Raw genomic sequence first — 27647 nt, forward strand, 5'->3', positions numbered from 1 at the left:
TGGAACCAAAGCAGGGTGGGGCTTCCAGTTACTAAAGATGAGTGGGGGTCCTTAGAACTAAAATAAAGTAGGGGAAAGTTCAGCCCTTGGGCTGCCGGAGCTAAGATGGCTGTACTTATGCTAAGGCTAAACCTGAGGTGGGATGGCCTTTTTTCTCAGCCTCCACAACTCAAGAAATATCACACACTGCCACAGTAAGTGGTCCCTATAAGTTTTCCGGCAGTGGGGCGGGGGGGGGGATTTTCTACAACGGCCCTGTCTCAGCGATTGCTACGCATCTTCCTTCCCTCCTCTGTGAAAGGGAGTACTTGTTGTAGTTAACCTCTCTGTTCTGTCACTGGATATGATGTTGGAGTAGGAGGAGGGAAATAACTTGTCTTTTTGGGTCATGAGATTCTAGATTGTGATACTAGATGTAGACAGAGGCTGTCATGTGACCCAAGAACCGGAGCCTGAGCTTGGAATCAGATGAAACTTTGGGGAATTTTTCTTTGGGGAAAGTGGGGTGTGTTTGGAGCACAGAAGGGAGAAAAGTGAACACTTGTGACTCAGAAGACAGATTACGGTGGGCTTCAAATGTTCAGTCCCTTCCTCCGTGTGAGAAAAGAATGCCCTGATGCTGCGGACATGTACTTGGACACGTGACACGCTTTAGCCACTGAAATGTGAGCAGACATGATGTTTATCACATCAACACTGGAAAGTATGAGCCTGGATTTTAGGAGAAAACACATGGAGCAGAAGTTGCACGGTCTGGGTCACCACCTCAGCCTGCGCGCAACACGAATACAAAATCAAATCTGCTCTTAAAGACCACTGAGTTTCAGAGTCATTTACTACTACAGCAAAGCAAAACCGGTTTATCTGAAAACTGTCATTTTCAAATTTCGAATTTTGCTTTATTTTCACAGACCAAGGAAACCATAAAGTGTTTGTTTCTTTCCCCACCAGAAAAAGTGTAACTGGGGCGCCTGGGTGGCTCAGTGGGTTAAGCCTCTACCTTCGGCTTCATGTCATGATCTCATTGGGCTCTCTGCTCAGCGGGAATCCTGCTTCCCCCTCTCTCTCTGCCTGCTTCTCTGCCTACTTGTGATCTCTGTCAAATAAATAAATAAAATCTTTAAAAACAGAAAGTGTAACCTTTCTTCTGAAGATGAATTTGTTATGCATCCCTCAACATAGGGAAATGGGGGAAAACTGTTGGCCATATTTACAAAGTTTAACTGTTAATCTATGCTTCTAGTCATAAAAGTTTTAGAAATCGTCAAGTCTAGGGACGCCTGGGTGGCTCAGTCGGTTAAGCGGCTGCCTTCGGCTCAGGTCATGATCCCAGCGTCCTGGGATCGAGTCCCACATTGGGCTCCTTGCTCGGTGGGGAGCCTGCTTCACCCTCTGCCTCTGCTTGCCACTCTGCCTGCCTGTGCGCTGGCTCTCTCTCTCTCTCTCTGACTAATAAATAAATAAAATCTTTAAAAAAAAAAAAAAAAGAAATCGTCAAGTCTAGTTGAAGAGAAATCTCAGTACCTATAACGAGTCTCGTGTATTAATGGTATTTTAGGTGCTTTCTGTGTATCTTTTCTAGTCTTTACAGCAATGAAAGGATATAGAGATGACTATCCATATTTTACATATGAGAAAACAAACACTCAAACACATAAGAACTGTCCCTGAAATCACAGTGTCGAGAGCTTCACTAAAGCTACTCCATTTTATTGTTACCTTGGCATCCATTTTGTTTGGTCAAGCAACCCCTGGGACCTAAAATGACACCAGTCCGTCATGTAAGCACATGGCCTAGAAAGTAGCCACAGAGCCATAAGCAAGTGTATGGCCCTGATATGACTCCCCAACAGCCCTTGTTGATGGAGCCCTTGTCCATCCAATGCCTGCTTTCTCTCTGTGCCCCTAGCTAAAATCCACATGAGGCTGACCAAAACCCAGCTCTTTTGGTTTGAACTGACCCATGTGGCCTTAGCCCAGGAACCACAAGGCACTCTCTACCCCCCAGACTCTAATAAAACCATGTGCACCAGGTTCTGCGCCTCTCTGTCTGCATTCTGACTTGACCTCCCCATGCGTCCCCTCCAGGCACGCTGTATACTTCCTCCAGACTTGTGAGCAAGCTTCCCTATTTCAATGTCCCTTGAGGTCTGCCGCTGAACTGGCTCACCATGCAGCACCCTGTGCTCCCAACAAATGTGAATTTACCAAAGTGGTAACACAGAGCCAGTAACAGGGAAAACCAGAAGTTCATCCTAGCCTTGTCTCATCATCATCCTAGTACAGCCAATGCTCTTTCCATTAATCTAAAATAACTGACTATTAAATTTTTCCATGTGTCATCATCACATTGTGACAAAAGTCACAGAAACACTTCAAAGGTCCCATTTTGGCTTATTTATGTATATCTTGCATAACTACAAAAGGAGTAAAGCTGGAACAGTCAATGAAATATTGTCTCTTCATTACTGGCTAAGCCAATCAAAGTTATATAACGTGGAATTAGGGAGGTCATAGAATGGACCTTAAAAAAATCTAAAGAGATTATTAGACCTGAAAAGCACTTTCTAATATATGCCTGGTAGATTAGTCATGAATTTACAGAAAATTTATACCCCTGAAAAAATTCATCCAAAGGCTTCCCATTTTACTTATAATAAAATTGAAACATCTCACATCACTTGGAGTTCTACACTATTTTTGCCCCTTTTTCTCTCTCTGATCTCCAATTTTTCCATTCTGCCACATTTTTTTTCCCCCTGGGGTAGACACACTGAGATTGCTTGCCTGCTTTTTCTTCAAATCTACTGAATTTCTTCTCGTCTTAGGGCCTTTGCACTTCTGCACGAAACACTTTCCCCTCAAAACTCCACATTGCTCACTCTCAGTTAACATTAAGGTCAGAATTCTAATGTCACCATCTCAGGCCCTTCCGAACAGCCCCTTCAGTCATGATTTGTTATGTTATCCTTTCTTAGCGTCTTTATAGAATGTTAAGTGTTTGTCTACATGTATGTTTTTCCTCCATCCACTAGAATGGAAGGTTTATGAAGACAGGGTCCTTGTCTTACTCACTTTCATATCTGCAGTGCCTAAAACAGTGCTTGGCATATAAGAGACAGTCAAATATGTATCATGGAAATTTCTCCATCACAAATGCATCCTGTGTTAAATTTACAAATTCCCTAAGCGCAAATAATGCGGAAACAATTACTCATTCCCTAAACCTCTGAGTTTATTAATCTCCTGGCATAGTATTCGCAGCACTGTTGGCTATAAATACACCTGCTGGGAGGTGGAATAGCTCAAAATAATAGAGAAACTGCTGTCTATGTTCGTTTCCTTACTCAAGATATATATTTAATGACTAACAATTTTATTAATTCTCAATTTCAGTCAGTATTGAATAAGTATTCCAAGAGATGAAAATATAGTAGTAGCAGATTTTATTTTATTTAATCCATACAAACAGAATGTCTTACCATACTATTTTAATATTCTTTTAATGGAAAATAAAGGCAGAAAAATTCCACTAAATGCCATATTTATTAATATATATCTTTAACAAAAACTATTCAAATAACTCATCAAAACAGAAAAAGACATTAAGTTAGGGGCAGAATAGGTAGTTAAAGCTACATGAAATTATATAATTTTCCTGAAACTACAAATTATATATATGCAAAGAAATGATGAAAATATTGCACTTAATGTAAGGTCTTATACAAAAATCTTTTAAAGTATGATGATACCATGGTTCTATTGGGGTTAATCCATTAATCTCTATGCCTGGACAGAAAGAAATTTTTAGTGTTTCTTATATTTGACCTCTGAAAAAGGCCCAAGGTCATGGTAAATGGGAAAAATTATGATGAAATCAATCTTGGCTTTCCCATCATACAGCATTAAGCACCTGCCTTCCTTATATATCATAGCTGCTCAATAAATACTTGTTCACTCAAGGGTAAATGAATGACTAATGAATTATCTAAAAACCTAGTTTCAGGAATTCACTTTACTCTCTTTGTGAAATTGTTGAACTAGACAGTTAATAAATAGCACAGAGGGTATTTTTCCTCTCATAACAATCCTAAGAAGTGGGAAAATAAATCCAAATGTAGTATCACTTATAGATTCAGGTTCAAAATCTCTCCTATGAGTTTAATCTGACACTAAATAGGTCTTGATTCCAGCATTCCATCTTTTCTCCTCAATGACTTGTGCATAAGCCTTTTTTTTTTCCCCCGATAACTTTTTCAACTCACAGCTCACAATACGCATTTCTTTGGGGTTTAGGCCATCTGTACAGACCCTTTCTCACTGCAGATAACCAACAAAACTTCTCTCCTTTTCATTCACTGAAGACTTTGGAACCAGCTCAGAGCCTGCTAATCCTTTCTACTATCTCTCATAGAGATTTCTATTTCCATGTATACAAAATCTGATAAACTCACCTTGATATTTCTGGACCTTATTAAATTCAGTGACCTCATCTGCCCTCTCCATCAATCACATCAATCCCCTGGGCCGCCTTCATGTAAGAAACTGTTCTAATACAAAATCTGAAACTCTAGTAGCAGACTCTCTGGCTGCTATTCATTTGTCTTCCTGTTCTCCACCTGAGTTCCTCCACCCAGGCTCTGACCTCATAGGGACCTTTAGTGTTTTGACCCCTCCGTCTTACCCGGTTCTGTGATCCCTCTATGAGTCTATGATTCTCATGTTTATTTTAGCCCTTGTTCCATCCCTATTCAGCCTGGATCTCAATTTGATCATACAAACTATGAACCAAGTTCTCTATACGCATGTCTGTTGTTTTGCTGGTGGTAGTGGTGGTGGTTTAGTTCAATTTTTACACCTGCCTACATCTTTTAAATTTTTTTTTTTCATCCTCAGAAAAACTGCAACCAAGGTGACTAACACCACTGAGAAATCACAGCTCTGGAGATAGGGACTTACATACATTCTTGTCTCTAATCCAACCTCAATGGGGCCCTCACAGGGTTTTTTCATTGTTAATCCTAGACATATTGTACGAATCTTCTCTTCCTGGGCTTTTCTGCTTCCTTTGACTCTTCAAATTTTCTATTCTATGGACATTTGATATTTAATCTTCAGATTTTCTTTGTGCCTTCCAACTCGTCCTACTTTTCCTGTTTAGTACACGTCTATAATTTTATCCATACTTCTAATGATGGTATTTCTTTTTCAGTTCACTGTTCTACTAAGTTCTCCATAAGTTCTCTCTGAGCAAACTCATGCATTTTTTACATAATGGTAAGTCTAGACCTGTATTTCCAACTGAGATTTGCCCCTGACTTTCAGACTCATGCATTAAAAGAGCATGCTGCTTATCTACTTTCATCTAGAAGTTCTGTAGTGCCTAAAACTCAACATACTTTATCTGGTTACTCTTCCAATATCTGTACAATATTCCTAGTTAGTAACCTGTAGACATTTATGATTCTTTCTGCTCCCTCACATCCCATATCCAAGAAATCAGTAAGTCCTACTGAATGATCCCCATAAATATTCCCCTAATCTTTTTCTTGTCCATTTCTACTGCCTCTACACTGTCTTGGGCCTTCTTCTCCAGCCTGGTAAACTGCCACTGCTTCTCTTTGTTCAGAACTGTCAAAGTGACATATGGAAAGAATAGTGTCTGTCCCAGTCACCTCTCCTCTTAATACCTTCTCTATGGGGTAAAGTGCCACACCGTATTTTCCTCCTGCCTAACTTTTCAGACCCTTTTGTCTCTTGTTTTTACCTTGTACACTACATAGATCTATGCCAGGAATATTATTATATATAACCACATACCCTTTCCAGTCCAGTTCTGGCAAATTCTTATTTAGACCTTCTAACTCACCACAGAAATCATCTTCTCCAAAACATCTTCTCTGACTTCTCGATGGTTTTGTCTCTGCCACAAGGATTAGGTGCCCATTTGGTACGCTCAGTGTCCTAAGTATATGTTTGTTTCTGCATTTGCCACACTATCCATAAATATCTGTTTATCCCTAAATATCTAAGTAGAAAATTCATTACTTAAGGGTAGGTACTGTTTTTTATTCATCTTTATAGTCTCAGCACTTAGCATAAAGTCTGGAAAAAGTAGAAGGCTTTAAAAATACTTACTGAACTATTTTATACTTCTGAACATTTTATCTGGACAGTCTAACTTCTCTCTCTCAATGAATACCCTCCACATTTTGGAAAAAATTTGGACTGCTTGGCTTGTTTTATTTCCCATCTTAACTCTTTTGTTCCCAAGGCTGAAGATAATTCCAGCCTGGCTAGTCATGGAGCCCATTGCTTTGGACACGATGTTTAGTTCAGAGATGGATGCTTGAGCAAAGCAAGGCCAATATGAATTTTTCCCTGGGCCGAGATGTGAAAGTAAGAGTGAGACATTCTTTTCCATATGGGTTGCTAAGTTGGAGGAATGTCAATTTGTGGCTGATGGTAGCAGCCATCACCACTAACCACATGGAGGAAATCTGTCTGTAGAAGGAGATAGGAAAGGCAGAATCTGAGAAGGGAGGAGAGTTCTGATGATCTTGTATGAACTCTAAAACCAGGTGTGTCTGAAACTGTATCCCACCCTGAAACCTCTCTGCTATATAAGCCAATATAATTCCTTAAGCTGAGTCTGTCACTAATACTTTAGAGTGAGAGTGACATCTAGAACATCATTCAAAGCATGCACTGATCATACAATACATAGCTCTTCTCTAATACATAATACATACATACATACACATATATAATACATACACATAATGCATACTCTGACTTCTCTCAATCTATTTTTTTTCTTTTTGGCATTCATACATAATAACCAAGCTCCTCTCTCTCCTCTCCCTTCTTTCTTCCAAACACCACCCATAGTGTATACTAAATACATGTTTATACTTCACCTCAGTTGGGTTACATTCTTTTTAAAGTCATGTTGTACTCTTTTGGCCTGCCCCAAAGAACGAGTTTATGTAATTGTTGAAAAGTCAAGAAAATGTTTACCTCTTTTCAGTTAGCAACATTTTTTAAATATCTACTACGCTTACACCAGTGTTAGAGTTGCTAATGGTTTGAGGTAGATTTTATGTGTTTAATGTTTGTATGTTCAACATCCCTTCCTCTGGGGAGCCACACAGCCCCTACTTCATCATTCAGAGTCAATGTGCCCAGAGTACATGGTTAAACTGGAAGTAACCCCAGTGGAAGTGAAGCTAGTCCAAACGGTAGGCAAGTCATGACTCAGGAAGTAGGCAATGACATGAAACCTCCTTCCGAGCGATTAGACAGAATGTCATCTTTTTGCCTCACTGGTATTGCTAGGTGTGTATTTAACACATGGAGGTACCAGTAGGAAAGTGAACCCAGGTAGAGGCAGAGTCAAGGTAGGAAAACATAGACTTTTTTTTTTTTTTTTTAAGATTTTATTTGTTTATTTGACAGAGAGAGAGATCACAAGTAGGCAGAGGCAGGCAGAGAGAGAGATAGGGGAAGCAAGCTCCCCGCTGAGCAGAGAGCCCCATGCAGGGCTCAATCTCAGGACCCTGAGATCATGACCTAAGCCAAAGGTAGAGGATTAACCCACTGAACCACCCAGGTGCCCCGAAAACATAGACTTTTATAATCTCTTGAACACTTTATTCCATTTATACCAGAAACAGTTCATACACCTTGGTCTTCACCTTAAGTGAGGCAAAACTTGCTAATTTCTTCTACTCTTCTTTCCTAAAATAATTCGAATTGCATTTTGGCTTCTCCCTTCCAACTGAACAAGCCGTGATTAATATGCATGGATCTCAAAAGCCAGAGCTCTGCTCTCAAGGCAGTTTTAGAGCACTGGCAATGCAGCAGACGGGCGTGCCCAAGGTACTGGTCTGTACGAAGCAGCACATAAAACGCAATGAGAGCCCAGGAGAACTGATTATTTAGAATAGAGGAACTATAGATCTATGGATAAAAGTTAAAGTTTAAACATGAAGAAACACATGAAATGTATAATTAATAGTTACTGAATTAATAAATAAAACCTGAAAACTTGATTTCAGAGCAAATTATCTGGTTTTCTTCCAAAAATCATTAAACCGTTTTCACGGAGAGAGAATAAATGCAGAGGAAAAACCTTCCGTTATACAAGTCCTTTTCACAGATTCAAGTGAGCTTGTTTAGGTCACTGACGTAGGGGCTAAGGAAATGTGCTACAAAGATATCAAAGTCAAGTAAATATCTCATCATGAGTTATTGTTTTAGGAGTGACCATTCTTGCCCTACATAAAGTTCTTTTGGGAAAATAAAAGGCATAATGAATAGTTTATCTTGGATAACCTTGCTATATTTCTAAGTTCAAGGAACACAGAGCTTCATAAAATGCACATAAGCCGATTACCTCAAGGAACAAAGCTCTGGGCATAGAGTGGGTCAAGGAGAGTCTGCCCAAGTGAGTTTCTTTTGCAGTTTTTCTACCTTAAAAAATAACAATGCCCCTGTAGAAAATATATAGTTCTTAGTGCACTCAGGGACAGGGACAGTTGTAGCTGAGGCGGGAGACAATGCAAACCCATCTATTCTCATAGGTCAAACCTAAACTAACCATCTGCCCCCTCCTAAATCAGTTCTTTCTTTAGCATTCCCAGTTTCGGAAAATGGCACCATGGTGTAGCAGGCACTAGAGCTAGTCTCCTGGAAACTATTTAAAATTTTTAAATTTTCCCTCCTTCCTCATGCCTGTTTTCTAAGTGTGGTTTATCCATTCCAGTACATTATCTTGGAAGCACCAGCATTTTAACCAACCCATTTTATATCTATTGCCTTAATTCAGCCGTCATCATCTCTCTTCTTTGTTTAAGTCTACCACTAGAGACAGAGGCTGGCAAGAACAAACATGGATTATTTGTGAGCTAGATTAGAGGGTAAACAACAACAACAACCAAAAAATAACAACAACAACAACAACAACAAACTGAAAGCATTTGTTTAGAAAGAAAGCACCTGGGTCAAGTTGGAAAAACAAAACACATTTTCCACCTTACTGAAAGTCTTTTTCCTCAGTGATCTGGTTAAGACCAGGGGCTGTTTAATGGCCATGCTCAGCATGACAGCCATGCTAATGACCATCAACTGATCTTGATACTTTGGTGCCAGTGAAATAGAAAAGAAGGCATCAGTAATGTCCAAGATGTTAAGTCTATGAAACACCATCCCAGTATGCAACAGCTTCAGTTACAATCACTATGTTTAGAACAGCCAAGTCTATGGGAGAAACAACTGAATTCAACTGACCATAATCCTCCAGCTTCCTTTTACTGGCCATACAGGGCCGTTGTGTTAACACACTGAATCTCCTATTACCCTTACTACTTTTTCTCTCTCCTCTCCTCTCTGGTCCTTTCCTCTCCTCTCTTTTCCTCACCTTTCCTTTCCTTCCCATTTCTTTCTTCTCTTTTCTTCTTCCTCCCTCCCTCCTTCTTTTCCTTCCCTCCCCCTCCCACTCCTTCCCTTCCGTTTCCTTTCCTCCCTCCATCCCTCCCTCCCTTCTTTCGTTTTTTTTCCTTCCTTCCATACCTGGTAATAGATGCAAAACCTCTGTTACCTTTATGTCCTTAATCAAAGTTCTAATTTTCTTGTCTCTACCTAGGATTCTACACATCCTGTTGTACCACTCAGAAAAGGACTGAAAGATGGGCTAGGAAATGACAGATATGGCCAACTACCACTTCCTACATGCAGCTCTTCAGATTGGGAGAATCATTATACATTCCGCAGTGGAAGTCACATGGGGACACTGAAGAAGCCGAATCGCTTTGTCCACAAGTCTCTTTAGCCTCCTTTCTGCATCAGTTGAAAGAGGGTAACTCGTCTATAGGGCACACTAGGATGATGACTTTGGCACCTTCACCCAAAAGAATCTTAAGAATTTGAGTATCTCCGCTGCTAAAAGTTCTCCAGCATATCTGGATGGATGATTATGGCCTTTGTTGCCCTTTTGGGACAGGCAGATCTCAGTCTCAGTCCAAAGGCCTTCCTCCTTAAAGCAGCTAAAATTGGATTAGAGAGTAAAGGAGGGAGAAAGTGACCTTGCCACCAAGCAAGTACTATTGTCTGAATGTTTATGCCCTCTCCAAGTTCCTATGTTGAAAGCCTAATGCCCAGTGTGAGGGTTTTAGGAGATATGAGAAGTTACTGGGAGGTGTTTTAAATCTTGGAGGTGGAACCTCATAAATGGTGTTCTTTTAAGAGAACCCACAGAGCTGCCTCACTCCTCCCACTGCGTGAAGACACATCAAAAAGTCTGCAACCAAAAGAAGCCCTCCTCTAGCCACACTGGCGCCTAACCTCATACCTCCAGCCTCTAGAACTGTGCAAAATAAATTTCTATTGCTGTAAGTCTGCAGTATTTTATTATCTCAGCCCAAATGGACTAAGACGAGGAACATTTACTTGTAGTTTCTTTTTTTTTTTTTTTAAGATTTTATTTATTTGACACAGGGATACAACAAGAGAGGGAACACAAGGAGGGGGAGTGGGAGAGGGAGAAGCAGGCTTCCTGCTGAGCAGGGAGCATGATGCAGGGCTCGATCCCAGGACCCTGAGATCATAATCTGAGCTGAAGGCAGACACTTAATGACTGAGCCACCCAGACGCCCTTACTTGTAGTTTCAAGCAAGCTGGGACAGCTTATGGCTCAATCTAAAAAGCTTCCCATACTGTCTGTCCACCCAAAGCCCATGGTCACTGTTACTGCCACCCTTTGTGTCAGCCCTGGGGACTCCAACTCAACACCGACAGCCATACTACTTTCTGTCGGAGCTGCAGCGTTTGCCCCTTTGGGCCGACTCAAGCTCCACTCGTGCTTTTTCTTAGGGAGCCCACCTTAATTGAGGGTATTTGCTGCCACATTATCAAGATAACATTTCTTGGATCTCATCTGATTTTCATGTAAAATCTAGTGGGATTTTCCAGGGGCCAATGCTGACCACAAGAATTTATCTAGATCTATTTGGGTCATTTCTCATCCTCTAGTGAGGGACATGCAGCAATATTACAGACCCAACTCTCCCTGTAGCCTCAGAATACTGGGCAGAATGTCATTTACAGAAGAAACACCATGTGTCTCAGGAAAATCTCTCTAAGAAGGCCAAAGCTCCCCTAGAGCACACGGGATCCACTACAGAAAACCTTGCAACATTATTTCAGATAGAGAGGTCAGGGAAGGCTTGGCCAAGGAGATGATATTTTAGAAGGACCTGATTAAAGTATAAAAGTGAGCCAGGATACGTATTTGGGGGAATTGTTCAGTAAAGAGACAAGTTCAAGGACCCTGAGGGAAGAGCCTGTTGTGTATAATAGGGGAACAGTAAAGAAACCAGCAAGACTGGAGTGGGATGAAGGTGGCAGGAAGTTGTTGTTTCCAATACAGTGTTTAAAGGAAGAACTATTAAAATACAATAATCCTATAATTCATGATTATACTTCAATATTCACGCATCAAAAAGTCTTAATACTGTATGTTTCCCCATACTTCCCCACATATATCCCCTCACATTTATTTACATGTTCTGCCCTCTCTGCTGCTTCTTACTGCTGTTGGTGTCGGACTTCACTCAACTCTCTTCTCAGTAACATTGGCAGGGTATTAGGCTTTATTAAGTTGAGTATTTATGGAGCATTTGGCCCCAACTTTGCTCACGGAGTGCTAAATACATTTCATTCTAATAGTGAAGCCAGAAGGAAAATGTCCACTTCCTTTCGGGAATGTGGAAGAAGATGTCAGGTAAAGCAAGGGTTAACCATGTATGTGAATTTGAGGATGATTATATTGGCCTCTGCGTAAACAAAGAAAAGGAGACAGCTCTGCTCTCTTATTGTAATTGCAAATTTATTTTTTATAGTTTCTACAGTTTCTATTTTCCTTTAAACTGCCTTAATCTGTCTTCCTGCTGTGACCTATTTCCAGTAATGCATATTCAGTATAAAAATAGTAGATCAAATCATATCCGAACTCAAGCTACTCCTTGTCGAGCAGAAACGTGTACTTTTATATAACACTGAAATCAATTCCCCTCATACTAATTATTTAATTTCCATAATACGCTGACAGTCTTCTGCCATTAAGTGTTCACATTTAAAACTTGTTTTGTAATGTTTTCATAGTTCTTTCTTTAAACAACACAGTGAGGAAATATAGTTACCATTTTATAGATCTAGCAATTGGGCTGTCAGAAAGTTGAAATATCGATCTAAGACCTTACAAGGAGGTTACACTTATGCTTATAACCAGAGTATCATTTGATTTAACTTATCTTTCAGTTCAAATGCGTTGATTGAATGAAAAATTAATCAGTCAAACTGACATGTGATCAAATTGACCAGCAGTTAGGATGGATCATTCCAGGCTGGTGTTTCTCAGACTGTGGCCCACAAACTGTCTTGCACTGGAATCTCCACAATGCTGAATAAATGTACACATTCTTCTTCTAATCCCAAATCTGTGGTATGAGCATTTCTCAGGCTAGGGCATGTTAAATAAGTATCCCAGATGATTCTCATGCATGGTCCAGTTGGAAAACTATAGTTGGTGGTAGGCAATGTTAGTGAAGGGCAATCGAGGTGTTCCTGAACCTCACATTTTGGGGAATAACATTATAATAAGACCTGAGGTCTAGAATCCAGATAGGTGGAGATCCTTGATGCAAACTAAGCCATGGAGGAGTGGAATGGAGCGTGCTAAAGGTTTAGTAATTCTAGACGTTCTTTCACACATTATATGCAGCCCTGCGTGCATTTACCTGAAGAAGTCTTAAGATTTTCTCTATTTTGACTTTACATATGTAAAAAGTCATCCCCAAGGAGCCAAACGGTGGTGTACATAAATGTATGAGGAAAAATTAAAACATTCTATTGTTTGTGATTCAGCTATTAAATAACACTATAAAATGTAAAAAATCAAAAACGATTTCAACAACTTTCCTTTTAACCCAGATAAGCAATTAATACCAATTAGAATTCTACTGATGCAAAAACTGCTCCCCTTTCCATTCACCATAAAACCACCTTTGTTTACTCATTTATTCACTCATTCAGTAAATCTTTACCGACTCCCTACTTAGTACCTAAAGTTTCTGATACAGACCTCCTGTCCATCACTTTCCTTTTCAGCAGATGAGCTAGATCTTTGAAAAGAACATGGATGAGAGCAGGAATTAGAATTCTATCTACCTCGTGCCATAAATTTAAGCACAGTTATTTCTGTTTTCAAAATGGTAATCTGTTTTGGAGCCCCTGGGTGGCTCAGTCGGTTAAGTGTGATTTGATTTCAACTAGGGTCACAATCCCAGGGTTGTGAGATCAAGCCCTGCGCTGGGCTCCACACTGGGCATGGAGTCTGCTTTAGAGTCTCCCCGCCTCCATTCCTCTCCCACTAAAAAATATTAATAATAATAATAAAATTTTTAAAAAGGAAACTTATTTCAACATGGTTGATACATTAAGAAACAATTTAAGCATAACTCAAATTTGATACTGGTTTAGCCATGCTTCACCCATGGGAAACACTAGGTAAACACAGAAAGCTGAACTAAATTGAACTGAGTTGCCCAGAAGGAAAAAAAAAAATGCACTCACAAACATTTACCAGCTCAGTCCCCCAGTGTGTCACAAGCCACACCATCCACACCTGGCATTGCCACTTTCTGGACAAGTTTAGCTAATCCTTCTTCCACCACTTCCTGGTAACTCACAAACTACAATCTTTCCAACACCCACTCCCACAAGTAAACCTCTGTTTTTTTCAGGTGAAGTGTCATCTTTACTGCAGTATTTATATATTACTTACCCATTTAAGGAAGGTATAAAACTTTGCTAGCATTTAATTAACCTGGCATCAATTTAAACACACACACACATATACATCAGTTGTGCGTGTGTCATTGATGAAGGTTCTGAATGTGGTCCTCCTAATCCCACTTTTTCCGTAACTCCTGTCGTTTTGATTGCACGCTTTTGCATATCCTGGAGGGATGGTTAACTTTATGTGTCTCCTTGGTTAGGCCACAGTATCCAGATATTTGTCAAACACCAGTCTGGATGTTGCTGTAAAGGTATATTTTATATGAGAATACCGTTTAAATCTGCGGACTTTTAGTAAAGAAAATCACCCTCCATAATGTGAGTGAGCGTCAATCAATCAGTGGAAGGCCTTAGAAGAAAACAGACTGATTCCCAGTGGAAGAGGGAATTCAGCCTCCAGACTATCTTTGGATTGAAATTGCAAAGTCAACTCTTCCCTGAGTCTCCAGCCTACTGACCTGCCCTATAAATGATGGACCTGCCAGCCTCCATAATTATGTAAGACAATTACTTAAAAATCTCTCTCTCACTCACTTTCTCATTAGACAGATGAAAGACAGATTCTATTGGTTCTTCTTCTGGAGAATCTGTACTAAAACAGCTGGTGATTTTTAGGGACCTGTAAGTCACATTATAGTGACAAGGCTATACACCTCTGAACTCATTCTTAACTGTTTTCCAGCCATTTAGGAACAGGGCACTTCTGTATCAGACAAATTTGTTCACTTCTTTTCTATCCTCTATTTCTTCCTATTTCCCCTGGAATCTTGCTATTTTACTTTTTTCTTTGTTCTTATACTGCCCCTTCTCTCCTTTCTAGTTCCTTTCCTTCAACATGTATATTCAGATCACAAGGGCCAGAACTTAGAAAGGACAGACGAGTGTCTAAAAATGAGGACAGTTTTATGCTAGATCATAAGAGAGTAGTATCTCAAAATAAGACCTTAACAATGAAGGCTGAAAAAAAATCTTTAAAAAATGTTGAAGAATCAAAAGAATTTGGCAATCAGTAGACGGCCAATTTGGGGTACAGGCAAAAAACAGTCTGTTTTTCTTCCTAATCATCTCCACAAATAGTAGTGATTTACAAAAAAAGGGAGAGGATTCATTTTGGACATAATTTTAAATTTTTTGCGCAGTCTTCAAATGTCTTCATGAATTTGCTTTAAACTAACTCCATTCCTCATCAATTCTCCAAACTACTCTTAACATTTCTCCTAATGACTCCTTCTTTGGGGGATGTTTCTCTGTCCTAACTGTTAGTCACACTTGTTTACAGAATAATTCCCAGCGTATCTCTAGGTTGCAAATCAAGTGTCAGGTCTCAGTGAAACAATTCCTGACTCTGATGTAATTTTTCTTAAACCAGGTATGCTGTAATTTTTAACTTGTTTTTCCTATAATCTCCCTGAGCAGGAAAATCATGGATGGCTAGCAAATGACACGGTGGTTGGCACATGTTAGTTACTCAATGAAACTAAGTTAATTTTTGAGTCAGCGAATATGATTGTGTTCTGTCTGCCTTTACCACCCCATTAAATCTGAATTCCCGAATGAAACTCCAGCTTGGAAGGTAGGGACCTATTGGCTAGTTTTAAAAAATTCTTTAGCTCTTGGGGCGCCTGGGTGGCTCAGTGGGTTAAAGCCGCTGCCTTCGGCTCAGGTCATGATCCCAGCGTCCTGGGATCGAGTCCCGCATCGGGCTCTCTGCTCAGCAGGGAGCCTGCTTCCTCCCTTCTCTCTCTACCTGCCTCTCTGCCTACTTGTAATCTGTCTGTCAAGTAAATAAATAAAATCTTTAAAAAAAAAAAAAAAATTCTTTAGCTCTAGCTCCTAATGATCTGCCCTCTGGACACTCAGAAAATTATAAACCTAAAGGTGATAGAGGCAATTTCTTCCAAACAATAGGATGAAAAATTCTGCTTTCTTGATATATTCAACACTCCCACTTCACCATAACTTCCCCAGTGTGGACAAGGATGCCATCTGGGCACAGTGTGCAGCACAGCAGATCCTGGTAATGCCAATGACCTCTTCATGGATTTTTAACACAGTCCTCGGGTTTGTAGAATCGGCAAATTACAAAATTACTATAACATGTAGTTGCATTAATTTCCTTGGGGCTGAGTCAGTGGCATATATAGCAAGTTGAGTTTTCTATGTGACACAACCACGAGCCACAATGAACTGAATAAATTAAATTTCATATAGTTTGCCCTGGATTTTAAAATTCCTAAACTGATTACTCCTTCCTCAACCATAGTATATTCCTATAATTTGAATAATAACTACTGCTTAGCTACCAAATTCACACACACACACACAAAACCTTTTATTTTAGCCAAGTGAATTTTCCTAAAGAAGAGGTGGACATAATGTTGAACAACAATAACAAAAACTTGATTTGAATCCTGGATTTACTCTTTCCCAACCGTGTGACTTGACAAGTTACTTAGATGCTCTGAGTTTAGATTTCTTCATTAACAAAATTAGAAAAGAATATTTAAGTTTAGGGCGGCATGGAGCAAATGTAAATGTGTATTTTAAGTGCCTACTAAAGAGCCTGGTATTTATCATATACACAATAAAATAGCAGGGTCTTCATAATTTGCTCAAAATATAAATACATACTATATTTGCACTGTATAATCTGATTTATTTTTCAAATGAAACACTATTATTTTCTCATAAAATTAACATATGCATATTATAAAATTTTTACACAATTTAGAAGTGAGTATGAATAAGAGAAAGTCCCACATATCATTCTGAAGATGATAGTTATTATTAACTATTTGCTCTAAATGCTGTCAGATACTTTTATGAGTATATTTTTTTACCAAAAAGATAGTTTAATTATATATATTATTCTATAACTGTTTTTCACTTAATTTTTAATAAATTTTTTCCCTAGTCACCCAGCCATCTTTAATAGCAACTGAGCACTTAATTGTGTTTATAACTTAATTTAGGGATTTTTTTTTTTAATAACCAGTTCAAAAATCCTAGAAAGAGAGAGAAGACAGCTTTTGTTAAGCAAATGCTGTGATAGAGACGCCTGGGTGGCTCAGTTGGTTGAGCGGCTGCCTTTGGCTCAGGTCATGATCCCAGCGTCTTGGGATCGAGTCCCACATCGGGCTCCTTGCTCGGCAGGGAGCCTGCTTCTCCCTCTGCCTCTGCCTGCCACTCTGTCTGCCTGTGCTCGCTCGCTCTCTTTCCCTCTCTCTCTGACAAATAAATAAATAAAACCGTAAAAAAAAAAAAAGAAAGAAAAGAAAATGCTGTGATAACCCCACCGTAAGATGGAGAGTGGCATCCCGGGTGTCAGGCTGTAACTGAATGTTCAAAGAAAGTGGCTATCTCCTTTTCCTGAAACAAGAAGAGGATATGGATGCTCTTAAGAGAAGAAGATTGGAAAAGGCCAGAAGCAAAGAGGAAGGAGCTAGCAGAGCTAAGGGGTGTGTGTGTGTGTGTGTGTGTGTGTGTGTGTGTGTTGTGTGTATTGGGAAGGGTAGTATACAGAGAAGACCTCTCCTCCCAAGTGGAGGTGTGGCAGAGAAGAAAGAAGAGACATGTCTAATGGGACTTTTCAGAAAAGTCATAGGTCCTGTGAAGTAAAACTGAAAATAACATGATGTACTTGAAGTGATTAATCTGTTATGGAAGCTGGCAGAGGGACTGGTGAGGTGTTGGAAAAATGATAGCCACATGTATGGGTGGGGAATGGATATCTGGATAAGGAATGGAGAATAGTATAATTTATTTACGTGATATCAAATACATGCAAGCCCATCCAGGAAAGTCTATTAGGTGGATGTTTGTAAGTATATATATTTATATTTATTTCTCTTTGTCTCATTATGTTGTAATTTAAATTTCTTATCAACTTGACTAAGTATGTTCCTTTGTATGCTATTGCCTTGTATGTTCCTTTCCTACCATCCAAGAATTCCCAAAGATGTTCAGTGGCTTCTCTCCAATAAGAACTTCGTCCTAAGTGAAAAGTCCATTCTTTGTTTCCATCATGAATCGAAATTTTTATGATTTTTATGAAATACTCTGAGTTTAAATTCTATCCTTTCTTAAAAGTTAAGTTTATGGTTTACCATCTCCATGAGTCCATAATGGATTTATTTCCTTTCTGATTCTTTACCATTTATCACTTGCTACCCATTGATTTGGGATGTTTCTCATATTCTGTACATTTTCTGTCTGCAAAACTGGACCATAATGCCTAACGAGACTAATGTCATCTTAGCTACAGGACTTTTCACAGAACTCACTCAGTGAATGGCTAACATAAATATTTATCTTAAAATGCTCAATGCTGAATTTCATAATTATTTAACATTTAAAGACTATCATAGGGCGCCTGGGTGGCTCAGTCCGTTGAGCAACTGCCTTTGGCTCAGGTCATGATCCTGGACTTCCAGGATCGACTCCCGCATCAGGCTCCCAGCTCCTTGGGGAGTCCGCTTCTCCCTCTGACCTTCTCCTCTCTCATGCTCTCTCTCACTCTCTCTCAACTAAATAAATAAAATCTTAAAGACTATCATAAAGAAACCCTATCCTCAGACTGCTAAAGCATTATGATTGTTCTCAGAGGAAAATTTCTGAATTTGATAATAGTTTCTATTTTGCCCCACACAATTCCTGTTATGTATTCAGGTTCTGAAAACAATGATAAAGGGATAGTTAATAATAACTATATATTGAGTGCTTACTACGGTGCCAGAGAGTGTTCTTAAATCTTTATATAATTATTATACTTAATCCTTATAACAATAAGTGACATAGGTATTATTACTTACTGAAATTTACTGTTATGTACAGTATGGACTAAACTAGTCTAAATAACATACATAAGGACACAGAGCTCGTAGGAGTAAAGCTGGGAATTAAACTCAGGACTGACTCTAGGTTTAAACCACTATTGGAAAACCCAATTCATTCTTAAATTAAACTACACTTCTTGAAGAGCTTGTGTTGAGTCACTCTTCAAATAATTTTTTTAGATTAATTCATCGTAATAAAATAAGAGGCTGAAGTTAGCTTTGCTTTGTGAGTTAATTTAATGAAGCAATAGCCTCTTGAAAATCCTCTAGGATTTTAAATAAACTCTAGGTCAAAAGCAGACAAATTAGCATAACATTCATATTAATGCCTCTCAAAGTGTGTTACACAAGAAGTCAATGCTTTGAAATCTATGCAACACCAGATATATTATTTTCAAAGGGGCTTTGGTTACTCATTATGGTGATGGATGACTATGATAAAAATATCAACATAAGTCCAACTTTTTTCTTCAATGTTTCCCCCATAAATATAACATAGTGATATAGAATGAAGATTATTTAATGAGACAAGCAAACGGATTATTTGCGATGGGTGCAAGTAAATTTGATTTTCAAATCATACCGTATGACACTCCTCATGATATCACCTACCGATTTTATTTAACCTTGCCATTGTTAGAATTAAGAAATGTCTGAACAGACAACGACCAGCTCAATAGTTTTCAATAAATTGACTAGTACCTCATTATAAAATGAACGTATACACCCAAGGGAGAACAAATTTTTTTTTCAAGAGAAGACAATTTTTTTTTAAATCCATATGACTAATGGATTAGATTTAGCAGGCCCCCAGTACACTGCCTCGCAGAGGTATACAATTGTAATCTCCACAGCTGTGGTCCAGTTGACCCGAACATCATGTATAAGTGCGTTGAACTTGAAGGTGCTCAAGAGGGCAGGCTGAACTATCCACCCTTGCAGTTAGTAACGTTGTACACATTTTATGTTTTACATGAATAAATATTACATTTCTAAGTAATACCTAACAGTATTCAGTCCAAAGGGAGATTAAACAAGAGCCAAAATGTGGCAGAACAAGCATTTGACTCTGGCTTCACGGTGTATCCTTGCGAACACACTCTGACACTGCCTGCCTTGAATAAACTGAGCCAGTCACTGCTTGCAGGGTTAGACCATCCTCCATGCTCAAGTCATCCAGCCCTCTGGTCATCAGAGTCAGTATTCTGCCTTTCTGCCCTTCAAATACTGTCAGCAAACACTAGGTCAGCAAATACTATGTTCAAGCCCCTCTTTCTGCACAGCAAATATTTTGGGATGCTAGAAGGTGAAAAAAAGCAAATTGTCTCTACATGAGATTCCTGATCACAACCTTCTTCAGATTGGAAACTGGCCAGAGATTCCCTCACAGCTCCCAGTTGATCTGGAGTCATCAGAATGTGAGATGGGGTTGAGATGAGAGCTATCTCGTGCTTGGGCTGCAGTTGTGTGATCTTGAAGAACTGACATTTTCTCCCTTGGCCTCAGACATATGTAAAGCATGTGGTCCAATATCTGACACAAGTGACAGCTTCTGTTTCTCAAAGAGTCTCTGTGCTAACAAGGCTGACCTAGGATCAAATTAAGATAAACCCTGAGTCCTTAACACCTTCAAGTGTAGGATAATTTGAGGATGGTTGAAAATACATTTATTCTTCTTATAAAAAGAAGAACAAGGTAAGAGAGGATTCCCCGTAGCATTCTGATTCTATAATATTAATTTTTTGTAAAAAGGAATCTTAGAAAGGAATGCTTGCTCTTGTAGGCACAGAAACTATAATTTAAAACTGTGAAATGTACAAGTTTAGTTGAAGAACCACTACTGAGCACACTTCTCTTTGGCATACTAAATCGACATTAAAAATGGGCTTTATCTCTAAACAAGAAGCAGTTGCTTGGCCAGGGTTTCCACAGCACATACACTCACAAAATGCCCCAGATATAGAAACGGTTTCTTCCTTGTGGAAGGAAATGTTAAATATAGTTACTAAGATGAGTGCTGGATCAATATATCAATATAGTTCAGGTTTCCTGATTTCCAGAAAGATGTGAAGCCTGAAGCAAACTAATACATAATTGAAGTTATAAAAAGAATCCATCGTTACTTAGGGGCATTTTCCTCAAGAAATATTGTTCCCTCTCCCACCAATTATGCCTACTTTGTCGTTCTGAAAAGCAGTTTTTGCCGGAGTACCCTGGTGATCAATTTCTCTCTAAAGACCCTTCCTCACCTTTCACTCCTATTAGTAAGTGTGATGGTTAATTTTATGTGTCAGGTTGACTGGGCCACAGAGTGCCCAGATGTTTGTTCAAACATTATTCTGGGTATGTCCACAAGGTGTGCTTTGATGAGATTAACACTTAGATTAGGAGCCTGAGAAAGCAGATCACCCCTCCCACCTGCCCCCCATATGGGTGGTCCTCATCCAATCAGCTGAAGGCCTGACTAGAACAATAAGGCTGAGGTCCCTACAAGTGACAGGGAATTCCTCCCGCCTAACTACTGAGCGGACACATCACTCTTCTGCTTTTAGACTTGAAATGAAATATCAGCTCTTGTCAGCTCAAGCCTGTTATCGTTCTTTTTTTAGTTATTTTATTTTTATTTATTTGAGACAGAGCAAGAGAGAGAGAGAGAGCATGCACACACAACGAAGGGCAGTGGGAGATCAATGCAGGGCTTAATCCCAGGATCCTGGGATCATGACCCAAGCCAAAGGCAGATGCTTAACCTACTGAGCCACCCAGGCACCCTACAAGCCTATTATCTTTCAGAGTGGAGCAATACCATTAGCTCTCTTGGTTCTCAAAATTTGGTTCAGACATACCATTGGCTCTCCTGGGTCTCCCACTTGCCAACTGCAGATTTTGGGACTTCTCAGCCTCCACAATGAAATGAATTAATTCCTTATAACTTATATTTATATCTTGCTGTATATATTTCCTTATATAATAAAGTCAGTAATATAATTACTATAATTTATACTTACATATATTCCTTTTAAAATACATATCTCGGTTCTATTTCTTTAGAGAATGCTGACTGGTAGGTTATAGATGCATTTAAATAAATGTACCACATAGAAGAATTTTCCTTTATCAAGTAATTTGAGGTAAAACAGCTTTCTGTTTCCAAATGTGAGCTTAACTCATTTGGATTTTATCTGATGATCAGATTTTTATTTGGAAAAGCACATTATAGCTTAGAAAACATTGTAGATTACGTCTATGTTAATATTTTGTTGAATATTTAGCTTCTTTTTGGCATCCTACATCCATCAGATTTTCTCTTTTTCTATCAAACTCAAGGGTCTTTGAGGGACATGCAGAAATAGTTTTTGCTATTAACTCAAGGAAAACATTGGAGAGTTTTGCTCTAATTTCCTTCAGACCTTTTGGAGGTATTGTCTATTAATTATCTGCCCTACCTATATGATTGTAGATGGACAGCTATAGGTTAATCCATAGTTATGGAGCCCTATACTAGGAAATGGGAAAATAAAGGGAAACAAGAGCCTGTATATGATATATACATACACATGCATATATAACCTCTATCTAACATATATATTCAGACTTTACATCTAAAAGAAGCTTTATTACAAGGAATTGGCACAGTATTTAATGTGGCCAAGACCTCCCACCATGTGTGCCTGCAGCTAAAGAAATAGGAAAGCTAATGCTGTAAGTCAGTAGGAGTCTGCAAATCTGAGAACAAAGGGAACTGATGGTATAAAAATCCCAGTCTGAGGGCAGAAGATAAAATGAGATATCCCAGGTTAAGAGCTAGGCAGAAAAAAAGGAGGTGAATTCTCCTATCCTCTGCCTTTTGTTTAATTCGTCTATCAGTGGATTGGATGATACCCAGACATACTGGGGAAGAGAAGCTACTTTACTGAGTCCACTGATTCAGCGCTAATCTCATCTGGCAACACACTCACAAACACATCCAGAGGTAACACTTAAATTGTATACCCTACAGCCAGTCAAGGTGACATACACAAGTAGCCAACACAGAGATTTTAAGTAATTTATTCCACAGTCTTTCTCCTTTTCCCTGTTTCTATTAATTCATTTATTCACTAATTAATTTATTCATTAATTCATTCATTTGCTTTCTTTATTGTGGTAAGTATAGTAAATGAGTTTACCAGCTTCCAAATGCACAGTAAGTAGAGAGAACCCTTCTTGACACTCTCCCTAAAGAAAGGCTGATTTAGATGGGCAAAGGAGGAGAGTGAAGACTTCGTTCTAGAATTGACCTCAGTACCTGCCATGTGTAGAATATGCCTGCAATGACCTGGGGCAAATGCATGCACCCAATAAGGCCAGTGGCAGCATGAACTTCTCTGAGCAGCTTCTGTAGCAATAGACATGGACAAGTAGAAAAGAAAACCTAGAGAGGAGGATCTAAGCTGAATTTGTCTTTAAAACATAAAGATTTATATTTCCTTTTTTCTTTTATCACCTTGCTTTTGTTTCCTGACTCTTGGCTCTTTATCCTGTTTTGGTACCTGTTACAAAATTTCTGTGTTATTTCTGAAAGCGTTAAGAGTAAGGTTGTAGGTTTCAAAGGATGAATGTGAGCTGCACGGTAAAGTGGTTAAGTGCAAAGTCTTTCTAGCTAAATGGACATGTATTTGAGAGATGATTCTAGTTTTTTTGGGCAAATTTCTTAACTTCTTTATACCCAGGTTTCTAAACCTCAAATGGGAATAACACAATCCTGGCCTCTTAGGATATGCCAAGAGGCATATCCTCTGGCATCCTTAGGCACTAGGATCATGCCAAGAATTATATTCACTGATACAAAAAAGAGATGTGGGTAGCTATAGCCCAGTGAGTCTCAGCTGGTAGGAGGGGAGGGATATGATCCCCTAAGAGAAAGTTCAGAAGAAAGGGAGAGGGAATGGGAGCCTTATGTAACTTCAAATTGCCTCTCCTGCCTTTGAAATGTCATACCTTAGACTCTGATTTCTACCTTATACGAACACAGAGATTGGGTGTCAGATAAACATCATAACTAAATGAAATGGATTTAGTCATTTTCTGGGTAAAACTGAAAGTAAATTCAGAGAATAAAATTAACTTAATCCTTAAAAACATGGGTAAACAATTTTTTTAAAGCTTCACCAATTATCTTAAAAACACTCTCAGAGGCAAATAATCATAAACAAAACCACAATTTTTTCTCAAAAAAAAAAACAAACCCACCCTATTTTGATTAAGGATACTAATAATAAAAGACATCTTCATCAAGTTCAACAATATACAGGAGGCCTAAAATCAACCACTAAAATGAGTGAAAAGAAACAGTGCTGAATAAAGGCTTACACTTTCTCTATTAGAGAGAATCCTACAATGGAGGAATTACATGGTGTCAGGGAGCCAGAATTCCTGCCCCTTCAAGGATCCTTCTGGCTGAACTAAGAATCAAACTGTCGGGGCGCCTGGGTGGCTCAGTGGGTTAAAGCCTCTGCCTTTCACTCAGGTCATGATCCCAGAGTCCCCGGATCGAGCCCCGCATCGGGCTCTCTGCTCAGCGGGGAGCCTGCTTCCCCCTCTCTCTCTGCCTGCCTCTCTGCCTACTTGTAATCTCTGTCTGTCAAATAAATAAATAAAATCTTTAAAAAAAAAAAGAATCAAACTGTCATGAGACAGGCTAACAGGAGAAAATCAAATTTAATAGTGTATGTGTTGGGACTCTACATAGCCACGGAGACTCCAAAGATAGGCAAAATGAGGCACGTGTGCCATTCTGAACTAAGCAAGGGGTAGGGATCTGGAACTTCAGAGGAAGGGAGTGCACTTCACAGGGCGGTAAGAAGAGTAGATGGTTGGTAATTACACGTTTGCCCTGCTATACAGATAGGTCACTTGGATAAAATTGATCTCTGCTAATAACCTTATTCTGGGAAAGACTCCCTCCTCCCATTTAGATCCTTCTGTGTAGTGAAGGGTGGCACAAAAGTTTCTCTTGAGACCAGAGGCTCTCAACTGACTTCAGTTCAGAATTATCTTCATGCAAAGTGGCCCAACTTGGGGTGGCCTGCCTTCGGCTCCTACACTGGAAATCCAGGGGTAATCTGGGCAGGAGTAGAAAGAGTTTCATTCCTATCTAAAATCTGACTCCCAGAATGTCATGCAGAAGAGATGATTCACTGGTCTGATTGATAGTTTGTCAACACCACGTTAAATTTGGCAGCTCTGGCTTGGGAACGGAGGTTTTTGGTGCTGTCCGGGGAGTGGGAGGAAATCCTATCAGAAGAAAGCTTTTCTTCTCTGAGCAGACTGCCGTGAATTTTCTAGATGTTGTACTGCAATTATAGAGACAGTTTCAGACCACAAGGTCTCCACTACCACAACTGGGTGGGATGGGGAAAATACAGAATAGCATTCTAAAGAAAAGCTACGGAAAAGAGTAAAAGGAAATAAATTTAAAAAAAAATATATATATATATAAGAGTAAAAGGAAGACATGTGGCATATGGCAAGTGAGGTCACTGAACTAAAACCAGACAAGATAGACACATGCAAAGATAAGTACTATTTTTAAAGTCTGCATCATTGGCTTTTCCAGATATAGGTATTATGTTAGTATAACCAAAATAATCTATCATGATGAATAAGCAAGTATTGGTGAGGATGTGGAGAAAAAGGAAACCTCGTACCCTACTGATAGGAATGCAAACTGGTGCAGCCATGGGGGAAGATAGCAGGAGGTTGCTCAAAAAGTTAAAAATAGAACTAACCTATAATCTAGTAATCACACTACTGGGTATTTACCCAAAGAATATGAAAACATTAATTCGAAGGGATATATGCACCCCTATGTTTACTGCAGCATTATTTACAATAGCCAACCTACGGAACTGCTCAAGTGTCCACTGATGGATGAATGGAAAAAGAAGAATTGGTATATCTATACACATAGACATTCATTCATTGTCCCTACAAATACCATACAAAGACCAAACATTGTCCATACAAATACCATATTTTCACTTGTATATAGAATTTAAAAAACAAACCAGAGTAACAAAGGAAAAAAGAGAAAGAAAGACCAAAAAACGGACTTTCTCTCGCTTAAGATTTATCTGAGAGAGAGCACAAGTTGGGGGAGCAGGAAGGGAAAGAGTAAGAGAGAGAGGCAGACTCCCCACTAAGCAGGAAGCCCGATACAGAGCTCGATCCTGGGACCCTGGGATTATGACCTGAGCTGAAGGCATAGGTTCAACTGACTGAGTCACCCATATGCCCCCCCAAAACAGACTTTTAACTATATTCAATAACCAGAACGTTACCAAAGGGAAGGGGAGGCGGGGAGGGGGGTGGGGGAAGGGGTGACATAGGTAAAGGGATTAAGAGCACACCTATCTTGGGACTCCTGGGTGCTACAGTCAGCTCAGGGTGGTGAGATCAAGCCCTGAGCCCAGAAGTGTGGCTCCGCGCTCAGGGCAGAGTCTGCTTGAGGATTATCTCTCGCTCTCCCCTTTCTCTGTCAAAATAAATAAGTGAAATCTTAAAAAAAAATCTTAAAAAAAAAAAAGAAAGAAAGAAAGAAAAGAGTACATTTATTTGATAAACACCGAGTGATACACAAAACTGCTGAATCACTGTACCATACACCTGAAACTAATATAACACTGTACGCTAACTGTACTGGGATTAGAACTTAAAAAATCAAAATAATTAAAAACAAAACAAACAATACAAAATTAATGTTCTTTCTTCACTCATGCTGTACGTCTCTTACACTGATGCTCTGGTTGTTCAATCGTCAGAGGAAGAAAACCAATGGTGTGGCTATAAATACCCTCTTAGCACACTGAACCTTCGCTGGAAAATATGCCCACTACTGGATTTCAGGGGTACTCTTTCCTGTGAAAGGAATTAATTAGCAAATAAGAGCAAGACTTACATGATTGAAGATCCTGGTGACCTTTTAAATCCTGACAATTTGCTCTTGTCTGGGTATTTCCAATGGCACGATCGCTATTAGTAACCTGGTAAGAGTCATGTTTTATACTTTGTTCCTAGACTCTACCTGACATATTTCTCTTTAATTTCTAACTCAGAGAAGCCCCATAAAGAATGTCGTGAGAAAGGCAGCTCTCCTCTGAGACGTGGTATTATAAGAAAAGGTCTGTTTTCCGGTCAGCCACTCAGGTGGAATTACTCCCCAAGGGCAGCACCGTTTCTCTGGGGGAGGGTCCATCTTCCCCCGCCGCCCTTCGTGGGACTAATGAGATACACAGGTCTGCAATGCCAGCCACCTCGTGGACTCACCACCTAGTTTATCAAGGAGAAGCTGACTCTGGGAGCAACTACAAAAAGGAACTATTCTGATTTAGATGGTGTAGAAATGCAGGCACGGGCTTTCTCCCTCCTGTCTCATTGGATCGTTTTTCATGCTTCACCTCCGCTTCTAGGGGCCGATTTGTCTTCTTCCCTCCCCATGCTATGCTTTAAGCGTTTCCAGTGCTAACTGGAACTTGTCTCTGAACCAAAAAGATTTACTTCTCTCTCGGTTCTTTCCCAGCCCCCCCCTCAATTTCTGTTTATTGTCTCCCTGAATCTTACAGCTTTTCTCTTGATTGTGAATGCTGCATCTACTTTCATCAGTGCTCACCTCCTGCCTAGGGACCCCCCTATCAGGAAATGTGTGGTAGACTAGAAACAGGGGGATTTTACTGACAGGGATCCGACTGTGTGACCTTTGGCACATAATTGACTCGTTTACACAACAAGTGTCTTCTCTTTAAAATGCTGTATTAGGGGCGCCTGGGTGGCTCAGTGGGTTAAAGCCTCTGCCTTCCGCTCAGGTCATGATCCCAGGGTCCTGGGAATAAAAAAATAAAAAAAATAAATAAAGCGCTGTATTAGGCTCCATCATTTCAGTGATGATGCCAGCTCCAATTCTCCTTTTTTTTTTTT

Source organism: Martes martes, assembly GCF_963455335.1.
Source record: "Martes martes genome assembly, chromosome: 1".
Lineage (NCBI taxonomy): Eukaryota > Metazoa > Chordata > Mammalia > Carnivora > Mustelidae > Martes > Martes martes.